The 24,124-nt window shown below is 36.9% G+C and overlaps 1 protein-coding gene across 1 annotated transcript in view; it reads right to left on the bottom strand.

The window, feature by feature from the left end:
* The window catches only part of LOC145680467 (uncharacterized), a 173,171-nt gene extending 160,819 nt beyond the window's left edge, over positions 1 to 12,352 (bottom strand). The window contains exon 1 of the mRNA XM_081751032.1: positions 11,742 to 12,352. The gene's annotated coding sequence lies outside the window, so the exon portion shown is untranslated. The remainder of the gene's footprint in view (positions 1 to 11,741) is intronic.
* Between the last annotated feature and the right edge of the window lie 11,772 nt (positions 12,353 to 24,124).

Raw genomic sequence — 24,124 nt, 5'->3', positions numbered from 1 at the left:
ATAGAAGCTGGCCATTTTACAATCGGGGAACACTCTGCCTTGCGCGGGCTCAAATTTAATATCCTCAAAATTGCTCCTGCTCACCAATGCAAATAAAGCTCACTAGCTCGGACCTGTATTAGCTCGAGCTTGGGCTCCCTATCTTCATGACGCTCGTGATCATTTACCTCATTGGACTTGGAGCTTATGATAGCGCTAGCGCTCACTCGAACTCAAGTTATGCTTTCACATGCTCGTTACCGACTTACAGCGCTCGTGCTTACAGGCTCGGCCCAACTATTAAGTTCAACAGCCGGGCTGACGAGTTTGAACTACTCTGGTCTCAAGAAGCACTTCTTCTTACTATTTGTTTTTCCTTTATTAAAAAGTGTGTTCCTTTTTGCATAAAGAATGCACTTTTTGCAGATAGTTTCAATTGGTTAAAGGTTTTTACAATTTTCATATGTTTTTCCCCTCCCAACTCGTCTCTCTATAAACGTGTACTACATAGCGTATGTTATGATTGTCTGTCCGGTCATTCCAGTATTATGAAAGGAAAAAATGAGGTTTAAAGTAAATTAATCCATTAGGAAACAATAAGATGAGGATTTTCAGAAGAGTATTTTGCTTTTGTATTTCTGTGTGAAGAGATAGTTTTCCGTACATTCATTGAAATCTCTGAATTTTTAAGTTCTTTCAACATTCATAGAACGTTCACATAAAAAAAAAAAAAAAATCTTGCTCATAAAATATACACGAAAATATTTATAACTTCTATTCTGCTCTGATGAGCTTTCAATTAGCAACCAATTTATCCCAATTTTGATTCGAACCCACGCTGATTCCGATTCCTGATTAAGACAAAATTTCCATTACCCTACGGAACATATACAGGGTGTTTCAAAACAATACCGATAACGTTTGGGGGGCGCTTCCTGACACCAAAATAAGACAAAAAGTATAGACCATCCTGGGTGCACAAATGCTTCCTTTCGGAGTTATAGGCTGCCGAAAACATGAAAAAATGAACTTTAACGGCCCATAGCTCCAAAACTATGGGACCTTCCTTAGTCGGGTTAAGACTTCACTTAGGAACTAGTATGTGCCCTATCCAAATATCTAAATATCAGAATCCTGTGATACTTTCGCAACATTTTTTTATAGAGGTAGTTTGACAGTACTTCAATTTATATGCCGGTAGCTACACTTCCTCTATAAAAATTGTTGCGTGAGTACTTTAGGATTCTGAAACATGTATTTTTTTGGATAGTTTACATATTAGTTCCTAAGTTCTGAAGTCTTGACCCGACTACGGTAGGTCCCATAGTTTTGGAGCTATGGACCTTCAAAGTTATTTTTTTCATTTTTTCGGCAGCCTATAAGTCCGAAACGAAGTATTTGTGCACCCAGGATGGTCTATTCTTTTTGTCTTATTTTGGTGTCAGGAATCACCTCCCAAATGTTGTCGGTGTTGTTTTGAAACACCCTGTATATCGAACTTAATATTCATTGCCAATTGAATTACCTTATAGTTATATTTAATGACGTCACAAATATAAGAAATATGTTTAATTTCTTTCTTAGAAAATGATGTAAATGAAATCTGAGTATTTTCAAGCAATTATAAGAAAGCAAATAAATTTGGGAATGTCTCTATTAGAAAACACTTATGTAATTCTTAAACGAAGTTTCATGTTTTAATAATAACAACAACACTAACAAATAACGTTTTCAACAAATGTTCCATTACTGCAATTTGTTCTCAAGTAAGTTAATATAAAAGTACTATGACCAAGTAAGTTTGTGGTAGACAATATCATTTCCGCGAGTTTCTCAGGGTACTCCCGTTTCCTCCTACGTTCTCATTCCACCGTTTCTTTCATATCCATTCACTTGCCTTAGGGTAAAGGGCATCATCGTGGAACGTTAATCTCAAAGGTTTAATTTTATTGCGAATTGTATAAAGTATTAATTATTTCTCACTGGCTGAACAGTATGCAATCTGGAATGCAGTAGTGCTGTACGGGTTATCTAGCTTCAGGGGCTTTTAAATAACCAGGGACCATGAACACAGCACCACTCACGTGAGCACTATATAATTATAACACATACACAAAGTTACTACTAAATTAGTGCTGGTGACACCGCATATAAAAATACTTCCAAAGCCAACACTTCATATTCTTTGTGGATGGAGTTGTCCTCAAGTGAAAACAGCCCTATTAACTAATTTTAGAATATACCAAACAATTAGTGCTAATTAACTCTGACGAAACCGCATAGAAATAAATTAGTACTCTAAGCAGGAAACAGAAAGAATAAGAAAAATCTCTAATGGTGGCATCATCAAGGGAAACAATTAATCCCTCATTTTTATGATGAGATAAACAACACTATTTTTTTCTATGCAGTATCATCAACAGTAATATAGCACTAATTACCTTTTCATAGTTCCCAAAATAATTGTTCCATTATTAAAAGTGAGTGGGGGGGGGGACTATATTTACGTGAGTACAATCGCACCCACAATGAATGTGGGATTCTGGTTTTCTGGTAAGAGCACTAATTTTCTTTCAATGTGATATCATCAGACCAATTTTTGACGTCTGTGTTATAATTAGTGCCCATGTGAGTGGTGCTGTCCTCACGGGGATACTTGTGAAATACTCCATGTATTTTGAATCACTCTCCGTTTTCTTCCTAAGACACGCACTATAAAAATTCTAAATAGCTTAAAGTCTCTTCTTTGCCAGAAGTATGTTAGCTCAACAATGTAGATTTGATTAAAGGACAAACATACAAGCTGACAAAGGAGAATTCAGTTTTATATATGAGAAACGTGTATCCAACTTTGACTTAATTATTTAATTAATTAATGCTCAATGTTTTGCTTAAAATTTTTGGAATAAATTTTAGAAAATTTATTAAGAACTTGCCTCACAGATGATACAAATGAAAAAAATTACATGAATACGAAATAAAATAATACCGTTATCTAGTATAGTGTGTTTCTTTAATAGAAGTGCAGTTCGGGATGTTTCAAATTCCCATGCTGATTTTTTACAATAGCATCCAATCCTCCCTCCAAACCATTTTTAACCGCATTTGCGGGATTGCCACATCTTAACACCCACTGTGTCTGTTCCTTCTTCTCAATAATATGGCTAATATGAAACAAATATCAGAGAATGTAAAAACAAGGAAGCTGGATTTGGGAACAGGGAATCGAGCACTAACTTAAAGAACAGTATGTGGAATTGTAGCAATTAAGATTTCAGTTGGAGTTGACAAGCAACTGTCAATTGTTAGAAATGAAGGTTCTGATTGGCCATTATAGTTATCGGGAGTGTTTTCCGCAAGATCTCTCTCACGATGACTTACTTATGGCGCGAGTTACCACACGTAGAAGGCGGCATTCTTTATATACTCACTACACTTCATTTGAAGAAACGAACTATAGGTTCAATTTGAAGAAAGTTTCAATTATTTGGTTGTTGTTAATAGGTACTAGAGTTCAATTCCATATTCTAAGAGATAACCATTTTCAGTTAAAATATTCTTTAAAATATAATATAAACTATTTATATGAACTAAGAATTGATTTCAAGGCCTCTCGCATAATGTATACATTTGGGTGCCCAACAATTATTACGTAATAAACGGCTTATACTCATTTCTGGTGTGTAATGAGAAGTTTGAAAGTGGTTACTACTTTGTTTAGTGGCATTTTGAAGATGTTGGAAGTTCTAAAGAAGGTTGGGTTAGAATGGAAAGATCGAAAACTCATAAGGAACTTACATATTGCGAAGTTCTGCTTGTGCAAGAGTAGGTAGAACATAGGAAGAGCAAATTGTAGTTTGGACTTGTTTTTCGCTACTGGTTTTTATTATAAAATTTTAATAAACAGTATATTACATAAATATTATAATGATGTAACTTTTTAAATATAAGGTAGAGAAAGGTAATCCAAGGTTAGAGTAACCTAGAGCAGGATTTTTACACAGTTTTGAAGTAAGCTAGATAGAGTGGATTAAGAATTTTTAATGCCCTGAAGCAAGCAGAGAGAGTTAAGAGTTACAGAGCTCCGAAACAAGCTAAGGAACTGAGGTTAGGAATTTTGATAGAGTTTTTGAAGCAAGCAAAGCGGGAAGAAGGAGAGCCTAGAGTTTTGAAGCAAACTAGAAGCTTTGGGTTAGGCATCTCTTGAAACTCCAGAACAAGCTAAAGGAGGAGTGATTAATTGAGACTGGTAGCTGTTATTGATTGTTTTTGTTATATAGGTGGCGCTGCTATTTTTTCGTTCTTATATGATCGGTGGTGTCGCTGTTGTTTTTGTTATTTGCAGCTGTAGTACTTTATAGTAAGGTGTACGTGCTTATTGTTTATGAAAACAGGAGCACATGTTCGGTGTTTTTAAGCCCAAGCATATGTTGGGTGTTTGTAAACACAAGCACAGTGTTAAGTGCTTGTAAACATAAGCACGTGAAACGTTACAATATGAACCAACAAGTAAATATCAGAATAGGAGAGGAAATGACAGTTCAATTGGAAGGGGAGTTCGGCAGGGATACTGTCTCTCTATAATATCTATAATATATATAATAACATTCTATAATATCTATCTAGAATAGGTAGTGGAAAAAACCCTGCATAATCAAGACAGCATTTCGGTGGGAGGTAGAATGATTATATATATACAATTTGAAGATGATATAGCTTTTATTGAGGAATTTAAAAAGAAAATCAGTAAGATATTAGAAAACTTGAGAAAGGACTGCGAAGAACATGAGACGAAAATAAATATTAGAAAGACAAAAGGCATGGTGATTGGGACGAAGGGGTCAGTGTCAAATATAGAAGTAGGAAGGGAGAAAATAGAACAACTGACTAGTTTTCGACACTTCGACAGTATTATTTGCGGTGATGATATGATGTCTGAACGCGAAATAAGAGCAAGAATAGGACTGGCGAAAGAACCTTTAGGAGGAAGAAAAATCTATTTTGTGGGACCTTGAATAAACAATTGAGAAAAATCATAAAATACTTCGTGTGAAATATTGTATTGTATGGGGAAGAAACATGGACATTATGCAAAAATGATTAAAAATGACTGGAAGCTATCGAAATATGGAAGCTTTGGGAGCACTTCTAAAATGTATACTGTAACTAATAAAAGGAAAATTGTATACACTTCCAATTCTAACAAGCACAGGTGAGTTTGGAATGCACATAATTTCCATCTACTGCCTATGCTGGGTATTAGTATCATATAATTATTTTTCTCGTCATTTTTTTTCCTTTTTAATGAGTCAAAAAAAGTGGACTCTGTAATTAAAAGCAAGAACTTGGCAATTGTAGAAGATGAAGGTAGTTTTGCTGCTGTTGTTGCCGATCCGAATACCTTACACTAAAAAATAAACAATTAAATCATACATACGTACATCGTATGGAATGTGACATACTTTCCAGGTTATCGGTCTTTAGTATCAACCGAAATCTCTTCATATATCTAAAGTATAGAAGCTATATGACGAACACTTAAATTTGTTGTTTTCCGCGCAGCAGACAAGTTAAAAAAAAAAAAAAAAAAAAAAAACTTGAATTTTTGTTTTATAACCAGTTTTGAGGTATTTTTATTTTCGTAAAATCATAGCTGGTAACTGTTAATAAAAATCATTCCTTTCACTTCATATTGCTTCTTGGCGTAGGTCCAATTACTTTATATATTTAATGTATATACATACATACGTATGTTCTCTTATTTTAAGTTTGATCATCTACGTTCGACCACCGTTTTGATTGTCAGAAATGTACTCCCTTTTGACTGAATTTTAAATTATTATTATTATTACTGCATAGTACAGTTCTTTCGATAGGCATTTTAAGGACTCATACCACATTAATAGTTAAGCCTCGTTTGTTTTAAGAAAATGATATACGGTAATCATTTTTGTTGAGCAGTTGGAACGTGGATATTATGAATTATGTTTTGATTTGATTCTGAGTTTAACGTCCCTTTCAGCGGCGAGGCTATACGACACACGGACCTACTGACTAACGTGGAATCCATACCACATGAGCTTCCGCCGGGAATCAAAACCAGGTCTCCCACGCCAGAGACGCGCACGCTAGCCGCTTAGCCACAGAGGAGCTCGGATTAAGATTTATATGTTAGCAGCAATATAAAGATGTTAAAACGAAACGAAACTTTCAGTTTAACGTCCCACGATTACACCCTTTAGGCGAAGGAACACAATAATTAAAGCAAGTGAATGATGATGGAAGAACTGGTGGAATGAGAATCTGGGAGGAAACGGGAGCACCCCGAGAAAAATCCACGGACGCAATGTTGTCCACCAGAAACTTACTTTCTCGAAGATCGAACCAGGGACCCCACGTGCCATAGGTAAGCGTTCTAGCACAGAGCCACCGTGCCCCCCAAGATGCTAAAAGAATAAAAATCAAAAGCGATTATTGGTTAATTTCAATGATTAATTTAGACCATGAGATGAAACGAGAAAGAATTTTCGTAATGAAACAGTGATAAGACAGTACTCTCCCAAAATACATACAATCTTTAAACACGACATAATTTTCATGAAATTTTCGAGACGAGACAGCTTCAATTCTCGCCTCGTAGACAACTCTATACAATGATGCAGTTGACATTAGATAATAGCTTAAAATCTTACAATTTAAACAAAGATATATATGTGTTCATTTGTTCCTTTTTTTTAAATATAGCGCTTCTTTCCAACATCGAGGCTATATAACTGGATTTACAGAGTTTAATGTTGGATTCGAACCACATGAGCTCCTGTCAGGAGTCCAACCCAGGTTTTCCTCCTTAAAAAAGAGAATATTAACCATAAAACTACGAGTGAGCTCAGCTCTAAATGAGAACATTCAATATATTATAAAATTATACTTATTTTTTCAAACTAAAAGTGTTAAATTTTATGCTATAAAACAAAAATTGGCATTGCGTGTATATCTGCTTCTTGACTCAGGGCTTCAGTTTGAACTTAGGCAACCCGTAAAATACATATTACAGGATGTATAAATTTCAGGCACGGATAAGGTAGTTGGGCAACCAAAGCGACACATATGACATATTGAAATGAAATCTTTAAGTTTTACGTCCCACGATTATGGACGGTGATTATGAGAAATGAATGAAATGGTGGAATGAAGAAAGTGGGAGGAAACGGGAGAACCCCGAGTAAAGCCACCGGTTTGAAAATTAAGCAAGATAGCCGCTCTGGACTGAACATAAGGTGCATAAGTACTGAATTTTGTTAAATAACTTTTGTAGGATCCATTACAGGAAATCAAATGTGATAATTGGATAAGAAAATTATAGAATGCCTAAAAACAAAGCAACAATATCCGTTACCTCCGCCTCCCGCAAAGATACAGCTTTTATGAATAAAGGAAATATCCATCCCCCGAAAGAAGTCGCCTTTTTTTAAACTTCTAGTACCAATCCAATCCAACCGAAATTCACACACGTCCCGAAGGTATTGTTTTATATTGCTTTTCACTCCATGTATTCTAGACCTAGTGAAAAACCTTTTACCTAAAGACTTTCCAATTCAGTCTATACCAGAAGTAGTAATTTCTCTAATTCATATTTACCTTCACCCTCAATATATATATATATATATATATATATATATATATATATATATATTCATTTCTACCATCACTCGCTCTCGCCTTCAAAATATTTTGTAGCCTTCAACCTCACCTGTAATCGTCCTCAAAATGTATCAACGACCAAGACCCCTCTCTTTCACACTCGTCCTCAAAATTTATTCTCGTCTTTAGCCCTCATTTCCTGAAATGAGGGAGAGTAAGGGCAAACTGTGGCCCTCGTGATGCTAAAATGAGTGAGGGCGCCCATCTCTGATCTATATACCCTGTACGAGTTTCCCATACATGCGACGTGTCCCTCCCATATTAGGCATATTGATCTAGTTGATTGTATAATATCCGGTGACGCCTATATAGTGTGGAGTTCCGCGTTATGCAATTTCATCATTTAGTCACCTTGTTGTCCCTTTTAGCTCCAACATTATTATATACTCACTGATACGGATAGCCTCTTAAATAGATGGAAAGATTTCTTTGACGATTTGCTGAACACGCAGCCAAAAACTAATGTGCGTGGAGAAAAGGAGATACACACCGTAGAACCGTATATTCCAGAACCCAATCGAATAGAAGTAGAAACCGCTATAAAGAAATTAAAGAAACACAAATCTCCGGGTGTAGATGAAATTCCGGCTGAGTTAATTTTAGCTGGAGGCGAAAAATTGTGGAACAAGATACACAAACTCATTCTCCTTATCTGGAACAAGGAAGAATTGCCACAAGAGTCGAAAGAGTCAATCATTGTTCCAATTCACAAGAAAGGCGACAAAACTGACTGTAATAATTATCGAGGCATTTCTCTTCTGTCAACATCCTATAAAATCCTTTCAAATATTCTGTTAGCAAGATTGACCCCATACGCAGATGAAATTATTGGAGATTATCAGTGCGGATTTAGACGAAATCGATCAACTATCGACCAAATATTTACCATTCGCCAAATACTCGAAAAGAAGTGGGGATACAATACCCCGGTACATCAACTACTTATTGATTTTACAAAGGCTTACGACTCGGTTAGGAGAGAAACATTATACAACGTTCTTACAGAGCTTGGAATACCGAGAAAGCTAATTAGATTAATTAAGATATGTTTAAGTGAATCCCAAAGTAAAGTCCGGGTAGGAAAATTTTTGTCCAGGAGCTTCCACGTCGAAAATGGCCTGAAACAAGGAGATGCGTTGTCGCCATTATTATTTAACTTTGTGCTGGAATACGCCATAAGGAAAATCAAAGATAGCAACCAGGGCCTAGAGTTGAACGGCATTCACCGGGTTATGGCATATGCTGATGATGTAAATTTAATAGGGGATGATAGGAGAACAGTAGAAATAAATGCAGAGATCTTATTAAACGCTTGCAGGAACATGGGTTTAGAAGTAAATGCAGAGAAAACTAAATACATGGAAGTGTGTCGGGACCGTAATACGGCAAATTGTGGAGGCGTTAAAATATTAAATAATACTTTTGATAAAGGAGATACTTTCAAATATTTAGGATCAATATTAACAGACGAAACTCATATTCACGAAGAAATTAAATGTCGACTAAAAGCAGGGAATTCGTGTTACTATTCGGTTCAAAATCTCTTGTCGTCGCGAATTCTGTCGAGGAATTTGAAGCTTAAAATATATAAAACGATAATCATGCCTGTTGTTCTGTATGGTTGCGAAACATGGTCGCTTACTCTGAGGGAAGAACACAGACTGAAAGTATTTGAGAACAGGATCCTGAGAAGAATATTCGGACCCAAGAGGAACGAGAATGGGGAATGGCGGAAGCTTCATAACGAGGAACTACATAGTTTATACGGTTTACCCAACATTGTTAGGGTCGTCAAGTCTAGGAGGCTTAGGTGGGCAGGTCATGTAGCTAGAATGGAAGAAAGTAGAAACGCTTTCAAAGTCTTGACTGGTAGACCCATAGGAAAACGACCATTAGGAAGACCTAGGCGCAGATGGGAGGACAATATTAAGATGGATCTCGCAGAGATAGGAATACAAAGTAGAAACTGGATGCAATTAGCTAAGGATAGAAGTCAGTGGAGAGCTTTTGTGAACGCGGCACTGAACCTCCGGGTTCCATAGGCCATAGAGTTAGTTATATATATATATTTTTTATTATTATTCTCAAGACCATGTTCTTGAATATTGTGTTCACATCAGATGAAAATATTTAATCTCAAGATAGAAAATATAACAATTCTTTACAATTTCCTGTGTAGATCTTAAAATTTCAGCACATTATCTGCTTGTGGGTACCATATCACATAACTGGCACCTTCACTGGTCTAGTGGATAGCGTGCAATGCCTTTGACGCACGAGGTTCTGGGTTCGATTCTCGATTTGGCAGCATTGTAAGTACCATAGTGGTTTAAATTCCCATTGGTATCGGTAGATCTCGTCCTTTATAATTGCTGATGACCAAAGGACTTAAAATATTAATCTATCAATAGTATGACATCATCATCAGTATCAACAGAAGTATCACACCATCAATGACAGGCGATTTCTCTCAAACTGGTAAGTTCCGTTGTATCAAGATCCTAAATTAACTTCTTTTGGTGTAAGAATTATACTGTTTGTTATCGTCCTTCAAATAAACTCTTCTTCAGCCTTTTCCTTATTTTACTTCCTCCATACATTCTTTCATGCTCCGAAACATAAGTATTTCTTCTTCAAAAATGTTCTATACAATTTCTTTGCCTCTTTTTTATTATTACTATTATCTACTACCATTTTTTTAAAAAAAAATACTACATACAAAAGCTTGGTCTCCTGCCTAATATATAGCCTTTCTCTGACATCTCATTGTTAGAACAAGTGCCTCTGTTACATGAAGTGCTGGGTTCGATTCCCGGTGGGAAAAGAATAAACACACTAGTGGCTTTAATTCCACTTTAAACTGCAGAGTTCGTCTTATGTGGCCTCACTGCTGACGATGGACGTAAATTCAATTTTATTAATCAATCAATTCTCCCTATAGAATAAAATTCTATGTGGCACGTTGTGCTCATGCAATAACTGAGTTGAGTTTATTTTGAGTTTAACGTCTATTTCAGCAGCGAGGCTATATGAGACGAGGACCTACTGATTAACGTGGAATCCAAACCACATGAGCTCCCGCCGGGAATCGAACCCGGGTCTCCTACGCTAACTACTTAGCCACGAAGGAGCCCAGTCATGCAATAATTGTAACTGCAAACTGCAATATGATATTAGCAGTCTTATGTGCATTTATTAACAATGTTACATTTAGAGTTATCTAGAATAAGTGGTTTTTAAAGAGAAATATATACTTTTTCAATGCTTTAGTAAATAAGAAGGTTAATATTCTTATTGCCCTATTGGGAAATTCTAGCTCATTTACCTAGTGCAGCAAGATAGAGCTACAAAGTCAGTATACAGTAGGAGCAAGGATCGTCAGTTTCTTGCCACTTGTGGGTTCAAATGTTATATGCAAAATTGGAAGTTGTGGAATTAAAGTTAAGAATTAAAATTGACGATCACGAGAAAGGTTATATCATAAATATACAAATACTGAGTTACTACAACTCAGTGGTGGTTCTTGAGGGAACTAACAATAAGGAAAAATAATGCTCTCTCACATTGAAGAAAAAATAGAAAAACATATCATTAAATAAATAAATCCTGATCCCAATCTCCCAATTACACTACCAATAAATGAATACTTATGACCCCAGAGAAGGCGTTACCTTCTACGGACAGCTAATCTTCGGATGGGAATGAAATTGCATATTTTAAAATAAATCATTACAAGCTAAGGGTAAACTTACCTAACAGAAGGTAACATTAGGTAATTTTTCCTCCCCTTAGTCTTATATATATATATATATATATATATATATATATATATATATATATATATGTATATACCAATTATGACTTCCCTTGGGAGTCGCCAACCTATGTTCTCATTACATAGATAGTCAATTACAGCTGATTAATAATTTCTCTAATTTAAGGTATTTTATCGTCTTGTTATATAAAAACAGCGAGGTTCTTGTCTAATTATTTTAGGAGATAAAACGACCTCTATCAGATATCTGAATGAAATACAGACATTATAAGAAATGAACATTTACCTTTGGATTGTATTGGTTCCAGAGATGTCCTGAAGCAGAATCTGGCACGCGATACCCGCGTCTCCAGGTATACGTAATTCTTCACGAAATTCAACACACGCGCCACTCGACAAACACGACCGGCCGCCAAACACTTCTGCAAGAAAATATAACGTAATAATTTCACAACTAGACGTCACGGATTTTGTTTTTCTTTAAAAAAAAAAAGAAAAGAAGTGTGTATTTCTACAGAGGAGCACGCATCCTGTGATGGCTACTTAAGATCACCATCACTTACCACTAACCAAATCAAGAAGTTCAAAGCCGGTATAACCTTCAAACAAGAGTCTTTCACGTGACCCCTTAGGCAAACTTCCTCCGCCGGCAGTGATTGTAGAACACAACCATTACTTACTTTCTTCCTCACTCCAGCGGAACCAATTTCACTTCCTGAATCCTGAAGGCATGTGTAAACATACAGTCTCTCTAGCTACTTTTACACATACACATTACCATTACATACGCACTGTCACACACAAACAGAAGTTTCTGCGCATGCACTTCAGTCTGTTACATATATATATAATAACTAAAGAATTAACTAGTTACGGTAGTAAGTGTATATCGTTTTCAGAAAAGTTCTCTTGTGCTGTCTTTTTCTGACACTTATTTAATTTTCTTCTTGTGCACAGAGAGACAAGACAGCCCTTTCGTGCGTGATTGTGCTAACCTGATTTCCATTGGTTTAACTTTACTCTACATTCTAACGTAACATTACATTACTTACATACACTTACATTTCTGTACTCCATAACTCCCGGTTTTTCTGACATAAAACGGTAACTGTTTATTTTTCTGTATTTTTTCTTTCTGTCTTTCTTTCTTTCTATTAGCAAGTGAAAGTGTGAATATTCCGTTGAGTCACTAAAAATGTTATCCTGTTAGCACAGATTTCCTCTCCGCTCCATCCTTTCTTTCTTTCTTTCTTTTCTTTTTTTTTTTAAGTTATGTTTTGCCTTATTTGCACTACATCAATTGCTTAAAGGCTTTAGCGTGAAATGCTCACAATATTAATGTTTTGTTCCCCGTTTTTAATTACAAAAGGAGCTTATTCTTTGTATGGCATTTCTTCCAATATGAAACGAAAGGAAATCTTCAGTCTAATGCCCCACGATTACGAAGTCTAACAGTCTAAAGGGAGAAGATTGTCATTCCACAATCTCAAGGATTGAGATTTTAGTTTCTGCTAAGAGCCAGTGTGCCTAAGTTCATGGTGCAAGAGGTCTCGGGTTTGATCCCTGGATATGTAAGTTTGTAATGGACAACATTGTGTCCGTGAGTTTTCTCTAGGTCCTCCTCCCCTTTTTAACCAACCAACTAATTAATTCGTAATCATATACAGGGTGTTTCAAAACGACACCGACAACGTTTGGGAGGTGATTCCTAAAACCAAGATAAGGCAAAAAGTATAGACCAACCTAGGTGCACAAATGCTTCGTTTCGGAGTTTTATAGGCTGCCGAAAACATGAAAAAAAAAACGAACTTTTAAGGTCCATAGCTCCAAAACTATGGCACTTATCATAGCCGGGTCAAGACTTCACTTAGGAATTAATATGTGTGCTATCCAAAAGTACATGTTTCAGAATCCTAAGGTACTATACTTTATCCAAGACCAAATATAAACGTAAAAATGGTACTAACCTTCGGAAAGTTGGTTTTGAACTTTGCCTAAGATATCTACATAGTGAGAAGAAACAAGAGATGAGTAAATCCATTCCATTTTTCTTAAACGATGTAGCAAGAATATCCACAATAACATAGTGATCAAGAGACACTTACGCAGGAGGGGACGGGTCAAAAGCTTTTTGGGGGTCAAGATTTAATATGAACTAACTAACTAATTGTATGGCCTATGGAACCCGGAGGTTCAATGTCGCGTTCACAAAAGCTCTCCACTGACTTCTATCCTTAGCTAACTCCATCCAGTTTCTACTTTGTATTCCAATCTCTACGAGATCCATCTTAATATTGTCCTCCCATTTGCGCCTAGGTCTTCCTAATGGTCGTTTTCCGATTGGTCTTCCTGTCAAGACTTTGAAAGCGTTTCTACTTTCTTCCATTCTAGCTACATTACCCGCCCACCTAAGCCTCCTAGACTTGACGACCCTAACAATGTTGGGTAAACCATATAAATTATGTACTTCCTCGTTATGAAGTTTCCGCCATTCCCCATTCCCGTTCCTCTTGGGTCCGAATATTCGTCTCAGGATCTTGTTCTCAAATACTTTCAGTCTATGTTCTTCCCTCAGAGTAAGTGACCATGTTTCGCAGCCATACAAAACAACAGGCATGATTATAGGGATGCATTCGAGTCGAGTCGAGTCGAGATTTAAGCCTGTCTCGACTCGTCTCGAGAAAATGTTGTCTCGACTCGTGTCTCGACTCGAAAATATGTTTCTGTCTCGACTCGTGTCTCGACTCGACAGTCTCTGTCTCGACTCGACTCGAATTCGAGTCGAGACGTCTCGAAATTCGAGTCGAGACAAAATATACGAGTTAAAATATACGCACACATCAGCCAGAATATTATGACTACCTACCTTATTGTCAGTGTGTCCAACTTTGGTACGGATAACAATGGCGACGCGTCTTGGCATGGACGCAATGATCCTTGAAAGGTCACTGGAGGGAGTTGATTGGTACACATAGGAAAGGGCGCCGATTTTTCTGTAAATGTGGGGGGCATTCAGATATAGAAGGCATATATATGAGGATTTTAAGACAAATTGTATTCAAATTATACCAAATATTGTATATTCATAAATACAATGCCGGGGCTTACATGAGCTTTGGGGGTGCCCGGGCCCCCTCGGCCCCCCAGGATCGGCGCCCTTGCACACAGGTCATGTAATTCCCGTAAATTCCGGGAAGAGGGGCGATGCGCTCTGAAGTCATGTTCAATCACATCCCATTTGTGTTCGATTAGGTTCAGATCAGGCGAGTTGGGCGGCCAGCACATCACTTGGAACTTGTCCCTGTGTTCCTCGAACCACTCCATCACAATACTTGCCTTGTGATATGGTGCATTATCTTTTCGAAAAATGCCACTACCGTTGGGAAACATGGTCGTCGTCTGCAAGCAGTGTGTGATACGCCTTGGCCGTCATGGTGCTTTGCTCGAGCTTCACTAGACACATAGATGCTCACGTGAATGTTTTCCGGAGCATAATTAAGCCACCGCCAGCTTGTCTCCGTCCCGCAGTACAGGTGTCAAAGAACTGTTCTCTTGAAACACGACGAATTCGCACCCTCCCATCGTCATGATGAAGAAGGTATCGGGATTCATCAGACAATGCAATGCTCTGCCACTGTGCCAAGGTTTAATGACGATGGTCATATGTTCATTTCAGTCGCAGTTGCCGATGTCGTGGTGTTAACATTCGCACATAGATGGGACATGGGCTTCGGAGGACCATCGTTAGGGGTGTTCGGTGCACTGTGTGTTCAAACGCACTTGTACTTTGCCCAGTAATAAAGTATGATGTTAGTTCTGCCACAGTTCGCTGCCTGTCTTGTTTTACCAGTCTGCCCAGCCTATGACGTCCGACATCTGTAATGAGGTGGGGGCGCCCAACCCCTCGACGTTTGGACGTCGTTTTCCCTTGGTTTCGCGACTTGTTGAAGACACTCACCACAGCACTCCTCGAACATCCGACAAGTCCTGCAGTTTCCGAAATTCTCCTGCCGAGTATGCGGGTCATTACAACCTGCCCTCGGTCAAACTCAGATCGCGCGCCTTCCCCATTCTACACACGGCCAGCACTCTCACTGATACTACATGCACCGTACGCGTGACTGACTAGCAGGCATTCGTCGGCAGGTGACACATATCGCCTGGACGGAAATTATATCGATAGTAGGTTGGTAGTCATAATGTTCTGACTGATCAGTACATACTAAATAAATTTAAAATGTAGGAAATTTTCAACATTCTGGTTAACTTGCAGGAAATTTCACAATGAAAAGAAGCAACTGACTTGGACAAGACAACGGTTAGTTGATGGGGCAATCTTTTTTTCTGGTCTTTGAGGTGTGAGCTTTGACCATGCCTTGTGAAATTTTGATGTTTGGTGCTCATCAGTCGCGCTTCCATTTTTTTCTAATTGTTCCAGTTCATGATAATTAACAATACATTGCGCAGTTCGAATACATGTTCACGTTTTCATTCAATCCAACTCAAGCCGCTTCAGATACTATAGAGTTGTATTTGTTTACGAAGAATTAATTGCGTATTAGAAATACACCCCAACAAAACATTCTGCGTGCTCATCTGCTCAGTATTCAAGGTTTTAATTACAACTTGAATTGTTAAAATGCTAACGTAAGTTGCATTAGATATCTAAGCAGTTCCTAGTCTATGGATAATTCAAGCAATGCTAATTAAGGTCTTTCTAGCAAGCACTTCTGCTGTTCATAAACCTTACGCATTGGAGTAGGAAAGAAAAAGAAAAGAAAAGAAAAGAAAAGAAAGAAAGAAAGAAAGAAGTAAAATTGGTAATTTTGCAACCGTGACTCACTCGGGCTCATGCTCTCTATCCTCAATGGAGCTCGCGTTCGCTAATCTCAATGAGGATCACATTAATCAAGTTTCTCACTAATTCGAGCTTGAGCTTGATATTTACTGTGAAATTCTCTTCAGCTCGATCTCGTAATGCCACACGTCCTTTCTTGTTTTTACATTTGTCTCACCATTTTCGATTTATACGGGTGGCCGTGGACTTTTCAATTAAGATTTTGTTTTCATTTTGACCCGCCGCCATTTTGCACAGGGTTGTCGTAGAGAGTCGAGACTTGTTCCATTTTCCTTCATTTTACAACAGATTTCAAACGATGTGCTACTTAACCCCCCTTGCCATTTGAAACTTTTTAGTTGGATCCCGTCTGGGGCCATGCGGGGAACCCTGAGGCAAACTTTTTACCCCAAAAAAGTGTGGCCTTGAAAATGATGGGATACCTGTTCACCGAGTTTTCCATTTACCCAATCGTTTTCGAACAAATGACTCGGTTCAAACTATTCTAGCAGGTAATTTCCTAGCTATGGCTTTTTAAATATCTAGAAATTGGCCATGTTTTTGGCCAATATCACGGGAACGGTAAGCCATAGAGATATGATATTGGTGGTAATCAATCCCTAATAATAAACATTTTTGTCCTGGTATTAATTGGTGGCCACTGGCCAATTGGCCATTGGCCAAACCACTGGCCAGTTGGACAGTGACTACCGATTACTATTTGGTACCAAAATGTTTACCATCCTTTTAGATATTGATCAACACCAATATGATCTCTATGACTTACGGTTCCCGAGATATGGCTGCTTAAATTTCTGTAAATCGGTCATTTTTTGGCCACTATCTTGCGAACGGTTAGATTGACGCGAAAAATTTAATCATTTTGTCTAATAGTTTTTGATGCTCTATCTAATGCAGTGTACAAAATTGAAAAAATTGCAAGTAACAGACAGACGGACAGATAGACACACAGACATAGAGAATTCAGTAACGAACTTTTTAAGTTCGTTGAATATGTTGTAACTCACGATATCCCGCCCGGTGACACGTATAACTTCGGGATTCGTCTAGTTATAACATATCCAATGCGAACACAATTGTCTCGTTCGGATCTCACAAGGGAACCTTCCGAAAATGATAGCTGCAGTGAAAGGTGTGGCCTATGCCAATTGAAAGAGCTGTAACAGAGATGAGCATTCCCAAAAAATTAGCTGCCCATAGCAATAGGCTCAGGAAATATAAGGGGTGGAAGTTCGGGAAACAGCAAGGCTGGACAAGGGGGAAAAGTGCAAATTACACAAAAAAAGGGGGGGCACGGCAAAATACAATGCTGACAAGTGATGTATAGAAAGAGACTTGCCACAATAGGGAACAAATGAAGGCCACCAGTGGGGTTAACAGTGTTGCCAACTGCAATGAAAAGTACATGTTTTGCAAAGAGCACTATATGAAGTGAGTGCAATATTCAGTGTCAACCTGTCATGTAGAACATAAGATATGGCGTGTCTAATCAGTGGTACAATCTAACAAAAGAAAATAGAAAAAACAGAAGTACGAAAAATACGGAAAAAACGGAGTTGGCCATAATGCGCCACATTTGATCAGGGGCTGTACATATTAGAATGAACAAAACAAGAAGCACCGAATATGCAAGAAACCGACGTACCTAGAGTCGAAAAGAAAAATGAGTTCCAAAGTTGGCAAGACTGGTCATGGACATCCAGACAAGTCTAATATAGTTAGGCCACTCGCTTCAGAAAAAGAAAATTCCGGCAACAGGCATCACTCGGAATGCATCAATGTTAGAGTGATTGAGGCAATGTCAAGTCGGGGAACATGAAATGGTTGGGTTGAGCCAACAACCGATAATAGAAGTAGTGAACATTTTGTCATGGTTGGGTCGTATGTGGGAATATGCAAGGTGTCCCATCAAACTTTGTGACCTGAAAGATTTGCGAAACGAACAAAAATGTGACGGATCCAGTTGTCCAGGAATGTACCAATGTCAGGGGGTGATAAAAGTCTGTGAGAAGCAAGTGCCCCCAGGATCCCCAACATAGGGCCCCAGGAGCCAACTTCAAATTTTCAAAAGGAAACAGGGACCGAGTGTTACCTCTCTCGATTGATCATGGAATGTGCAACAACATATATAGGAAACATTTGCTATATGAAGCATGTTTTTCTAAATGGACGGCACAAATATGTGCTGTCTTAACATGGCATCGAACAATGTGATCTCAAATTGCTGCGAAGCGAAAAGAGATGTTGCAAATCCAATTGCACAGGAATGTACTCATGTCGAGGGCCAAGAGAACTTTGTAAGAAGCAAGTCCTCCAGGGCCCCCATCATAAGGCTCAAGGGGGTCAACCGCAACATTTCAAATGGGAACAGGGGCGGATGATATTTCTCTGGATAGATACAACACCGTCTATAAAAAAAACATTTGCTATATGAATATGAAACAGATGTCAGGCAAGGACAACTAGCGGTGTTTCCCATATGATCAGACGATGACTTATTTATGGCACGAGCCATAGTAGAAACTACACCCTCTCAGTAACCTAAATTGCACGAAAATTTCCAAAGCAGGTTCATTGACCTGACTACCGCATGTTGCCCACTTTGTCCAAGAGCGGGATGGTTTGTTTCTAACTTTTCTACCGAAAAGCATTTGTCTGGAATGGTGTTTCGGAGACAATAAAATAAAGAAAATATACTAGGCAGAGAGAGAGAGCAGGGAGGAGGGAGTGTACCAATTATTCTTTCCTCTAAACCAGCGTTTCCCAACCTTTTTCAACTTGCAGCACACTATGGGTGTAACATGGATTCTCGCGGCACACTTATAGATATTATTATTTGTAAATATAAAACACACTGGTATTTTTTTCTTTGATTACTGATCTCCTTCGCACAGAGAAGAAAGCTCCATCACTGGGCTTTCCTCGTGGTAAATCACTATGCTTATTTTACATTCTAATTTAAAAGGAGAAAACAACTGCAATGAAATGTTGGACTCAGGTTATTAAAAATACGCTTACTCTTTCGAAAACTGTATCCAACCTTTTTCTAAGAATGAAGATCATTAAATAAGGAACGAACAAATAAATCTATTTTACTTTTAAAACACAAATGTAAATAATTTATCGAAAGGATTGAATGATATTTTAAATTTTCAAGTTACGAAATAGTCTGTAACGATAAAGAAGCAATAATGGTCATAACAATAACAAATATTTTTTTCAACATTAGAAATGTACAGAAAAGTAACACGTCATGAAACTTAAAATTGTACATTCATAGTAGAGGTTCATAGTAATGTGCAATACAAATATACATTTTCCCCTACGTTTTGCAATTTGATTGCTATAGAATTAATAATTTTGTTTTGATATCCTCGCGGTATATCAGTGGCCCATTCACGACACACCAATGTCGCGGTATTTTCACTGCTAGCTTCTCATTTTAGACAGGTATTTTTACAACAAAGGGGGTAGCGTGCACCTTTGCACCCCCTTAAATCTGGCCCTGTCCAGAAGTTATGTAGCCCTATGTCGTTCATGGAAATAAAAACACAATAGTTATAACTATGCTAAATTACTATAGACTGCCAATTGCTCATTCAGACAATTTATGATGTTCACTTTATTGCAATGTTCTTATACAGACTAGATATAGGCTACGGATAATAGTTTTATACAAACTAGATAATCAATTATTATTATTATTATTATTATTATTATTATTATTATTATTATTATTATTATTATTATTATTATTATTATTATTATTATTATATTTGAAGTACAATCAAATATCACGACATTAATTACTAGTTTTAATTAACTGAATTGAGCTGAAAATTAGATCTTGATCTCGGAAGATTAACTATTAAATTTATACGTTCTGTACCTTTCTAAAGTAATAAATGCTGGAATTGGTTTCAAGGCTGTTCCTGAGTGAATAATTTCTTCATAATAATATTAAAAGTTTTAGAAAAACTTTCGAGACATTCGAGTCGAGTCGAGATTTTTATGAGCTGTCTCGACTCGACTCGAAAATTTGAGTCGAGAAACACGTTTGTCTCGACTCGTCTCGAATTTTACAAAGTGTGTCTCGACTCGAATCTCGACTCGAATTCGAGTCGAGTCGAGTCGAGATTCGAGACATGTCTCGACTCGTGCGCATCCCTACATGATTATCGTTTTGTATATTTTAAGCTTTAAATTCCTCGACAGAATTCGCGACGACAAGAGATTTTGAACCGAATAGTAACACGAATTCCCTGCTTTTAGTCGACATTTAATTTCTTCGTGAATATGATTTTCCTCTGTTAATATTGATCCTAGATATTTGAAACTATCCACTTTATCAAAAGTATTATTTAATATTTTAACGCGTCCATAATTTGCTGTATTCCGGCCCCGACAAACTTCCATGTATTTAGTTTTCTCTGCATTTACTTCTAAACCCATGTCCCTGCAAGCGTTTAATAAGATCTTTGCATTTCTTTCTATTGTTCTCCTATCATCACCTATTAAATTTACATCATCAGCATATGCCATAACCTGGTGAATACCGTTCAACTCTAGGCCCTGGTTGCTATCTTTGATTTTTCTTATAGCGTATTCCAGAACGAAGTTAAATAATATTGGCGACAAGATTTAATATGAGGATAAATTATATTAAAATTTCTAAAATAATTCTGAAAATTAGACTAAATTTACAGAAAAGTTAAAATTTCTGGGGGTCCCGACCCCGACGACTCACCACCTGTGTACTTGCCTGATGGTCAAATTAAAAAGAAAAATATGTCGTTTTATCTCCGAAAAATAATAGGTCCGAAATATTAAAATTATGAAGTGAGTTCTCTATTCAGTCTAAAATCAAATTAAATTATATATATACACTGTTTCCTTCTACATAAAATTTCTTGACTATTTTTGAACATATACATGATGTAGCCTAAGTATACAATTGAAAGGCTCAAGAAGGAGCTGAAAATGTTTGTCATAGTGATGGTGGGGAGAGAGTTTACCCTGGCCTTCCCTCATGAACCATAGAAAATTTCGATTGCTCAGCTCTATTATCACTATAGTCTATATATTTAAACCGGTTTTATTTTAATAATTTGATAGTCGTCTCTAGCAAGTGCTGATTAGCTTTTTTTTTTCTAAATAACTTCTTGACCATATGGTAGGTGCCAAGAATTACTAATTTTTGTAGGTTTGTAAAAAAAAGTTTTAAGTTTATCTGTCTCAATTGCTTTATCAGTGGCGAGGCTTAAGGGCAGACAGCGTAGATATCATTTACCTTTTAGAATTTTATATGCAGTAAGTTTAATTTTTTTTCTTATCTTAATATTTTATATACAGTAATTTCTTTTCTATTTTTTTAAATAAAAATTTTCACGTCTAAACTAGATCCTTTTCTAGAACCAGCTTCTTTGTAAGTAGACAGATCGCCCAGCGTCTAGTGGAACCTTGAACATTATCCCTGTGTTGGATCCATATTTCTTACATCAACGTATAGAAACATGAAAGTAATAGCCGGGTGCGAAATGAAGGACCAAACACTCATTGTGTAGAATTCTATAAAGACGCTCGACATTCTGTCTATTACAGGGTTGCCAGTCTAGTTTATTTGCAAGTGCCAGAAACACTTCTACTTCCTTGTTATTATTGTTGCTTGTCTTAAAGAATTAGTCCCAGAAGCGACAGTCCTATTAGCGACAGGAACTGTTATCTGTCCTATGAGCGACCGATTCATTTACATTGAGATGATGGAAGATGATATGATTCCATCTCGTAAAATATGTTTGCCTCTGGCGTTATTAGCGCCCGAACAACCTTGGTATGAAATATGTACGTGCCAATGACAGTGTTCGTCAAGTATATTTTTCCTCTACTGTGAATGAAAATAAAACTTATTTTAATTTTGAGTTAGATTTGACATAAAACATATCAAATAACTTAACGAGACAACAGGGATATTTCCATGAAAAATATATTCCTATGTAACTATTGAAAATCCAGTTGTAATATCCCCTTTCTTCAAAAGCTCTGTTTTCTGTACTTAATTTGATTCAAATCTAATTACTCATTAAGCACAGTAATATATTTTATTTTGAAAAACTTAAACGTGTAACAGTTTCGCCAACTATCTACTTTTTAGACTTCCTAAGACTCTATGAATAAAATGAAAAACAATGTCAATGATAAAAAGATGGCTTTTGAGATCCCTTACATCTGATTGGCTATTCTCAACCAATCCCACCAATTACAATACAGTTCACTCTAAACAAGCCAAAAGGTAAACAAACTCTTTAAACTACTAAAACGTAAATTAATTGCTTAATTTGCCTTCCTTCCTTGTTTTAACTTATACATAAGAGCATGTCGTGTAGCAATCTGAAATAATCCCTTATAACTAGACGAACTGTTAAGTCCTGCGAGAGATCTGTAACTTGTGTAATAATTTCTTCGAATACACCATTTTTTCGATTTCTTTGATATTATCAAATGGTAAACACCTTTTTCCCCATGGGCTCCCTATGGGAAGGCAGGGGTCGCCCTCCTGGCTCACAAAATGTATACGTAATATAGCAAACCACGTATATTAAATATTAGATATAGCAGACGTGATACAGGAACCATGGAGATGCCCCTCCCTAGAAAATTTTCTTCGGGCGCCCCTACCTCTTTCTGATTTCTTTCTAACACACAATGATAGTCATACGTCTTGCAAATAAAATCAGAAAAATAAACACACTACTGAACAAGACTGCACTTATTTAATATAAAAACACATTTAAACGTGACGTTTCGATCTTCTAGCCAAGATCCAGAGTGTACGTCTGATGAGAATTTTGGCTAGAAAATCGAAACGTCACGTGTAAATGTGTTTTTATATTAAATAAGTGCAGTCTTGTTCAGCAGTGTGTTTATTTTCTGATTTCTTTCTTATGTCATAAACATATTCAATCTAAACTTATGCTCCGTATCATTTTAACATGATTTTTTAAATTATATTAGAATCATAGACAAAAACGGAGCTACTCTAAATATTTAGTTAGATTTCAACTTGATGGAGTCAATGTATTCATAGAAATTAATTCAAAAATATAATATTAGGAAAAACGTAAAAAAAATTGTTAATGTAATGAGAGCATTCTCACATGTTAAATTCAGGTAGAGCGAAATTTTTCATAGTACATTTTGTTAGGTTCCAAATCACATTACCATAAAACAAGTTAAAGAAGAGAGCACCTTATCTTCTTCCATTATCTTAGAATGAACGAATCGGTGACTCATAGGGCAGTTAACAGATCGAATCGGTCGCTCATAGTACAGTTAACAGTTCCTGTCGCTTGTGGGAAGACACCGTCTTAAATCATCTTTCAAGGTACTTCTATGAAATGTTAAATTGTTATAATGTGCCATTAAAGAACTATATTTAAGGCATATTTGGTCGTTTCATGCCTAATATCGTAAGGAAAGAATACCTCCAAGTTCAGATGTTGCGTTTGGCAACTGTACTACGGTTGTGTATATGTGGGAGTTGGAGTGATAAATAAAAGTGGGATGATTACGACAAGCTTTAATTCTCTCTGTGTGTGAGTGTTTACATTATACTCTATTCAAGGGTGCTCGCACTAGGAGGAACTTGGTTCCTCTGTATTTTCAAAAGGGACTCAACTCCTCGAAATACATGCCAATACGAGTAGGCTACTCACTCATTACAATATTTAACATTTTACTGTAGTAAGTTATGCAATGTCAGTTAATAATAATTGCTTAACATATGTGCATCACAGTATGTATATTCGCGAATT

The sequence above is a fragment of the Thermobia domestica genome, chromosome 3 (genome assembly GCF_964235325.1).
Source record: "Thermobia domestica chromosome 3, izTheDome1.hap1.1, whole genome shotgun sequence".
Taxonomy (NCBI): domain Eukaryota; kingdom Metazoa; phylum Arthropoda; class Insecta; order Zygentoma; family Lepismatidae; genus Thermobia; species Thermobia domestica.
The sequence above is the reverse complement of the archived record's forward strand: the minus strand, read 5'-3'. Positions and strand labels throughout refer to the sequence as shown.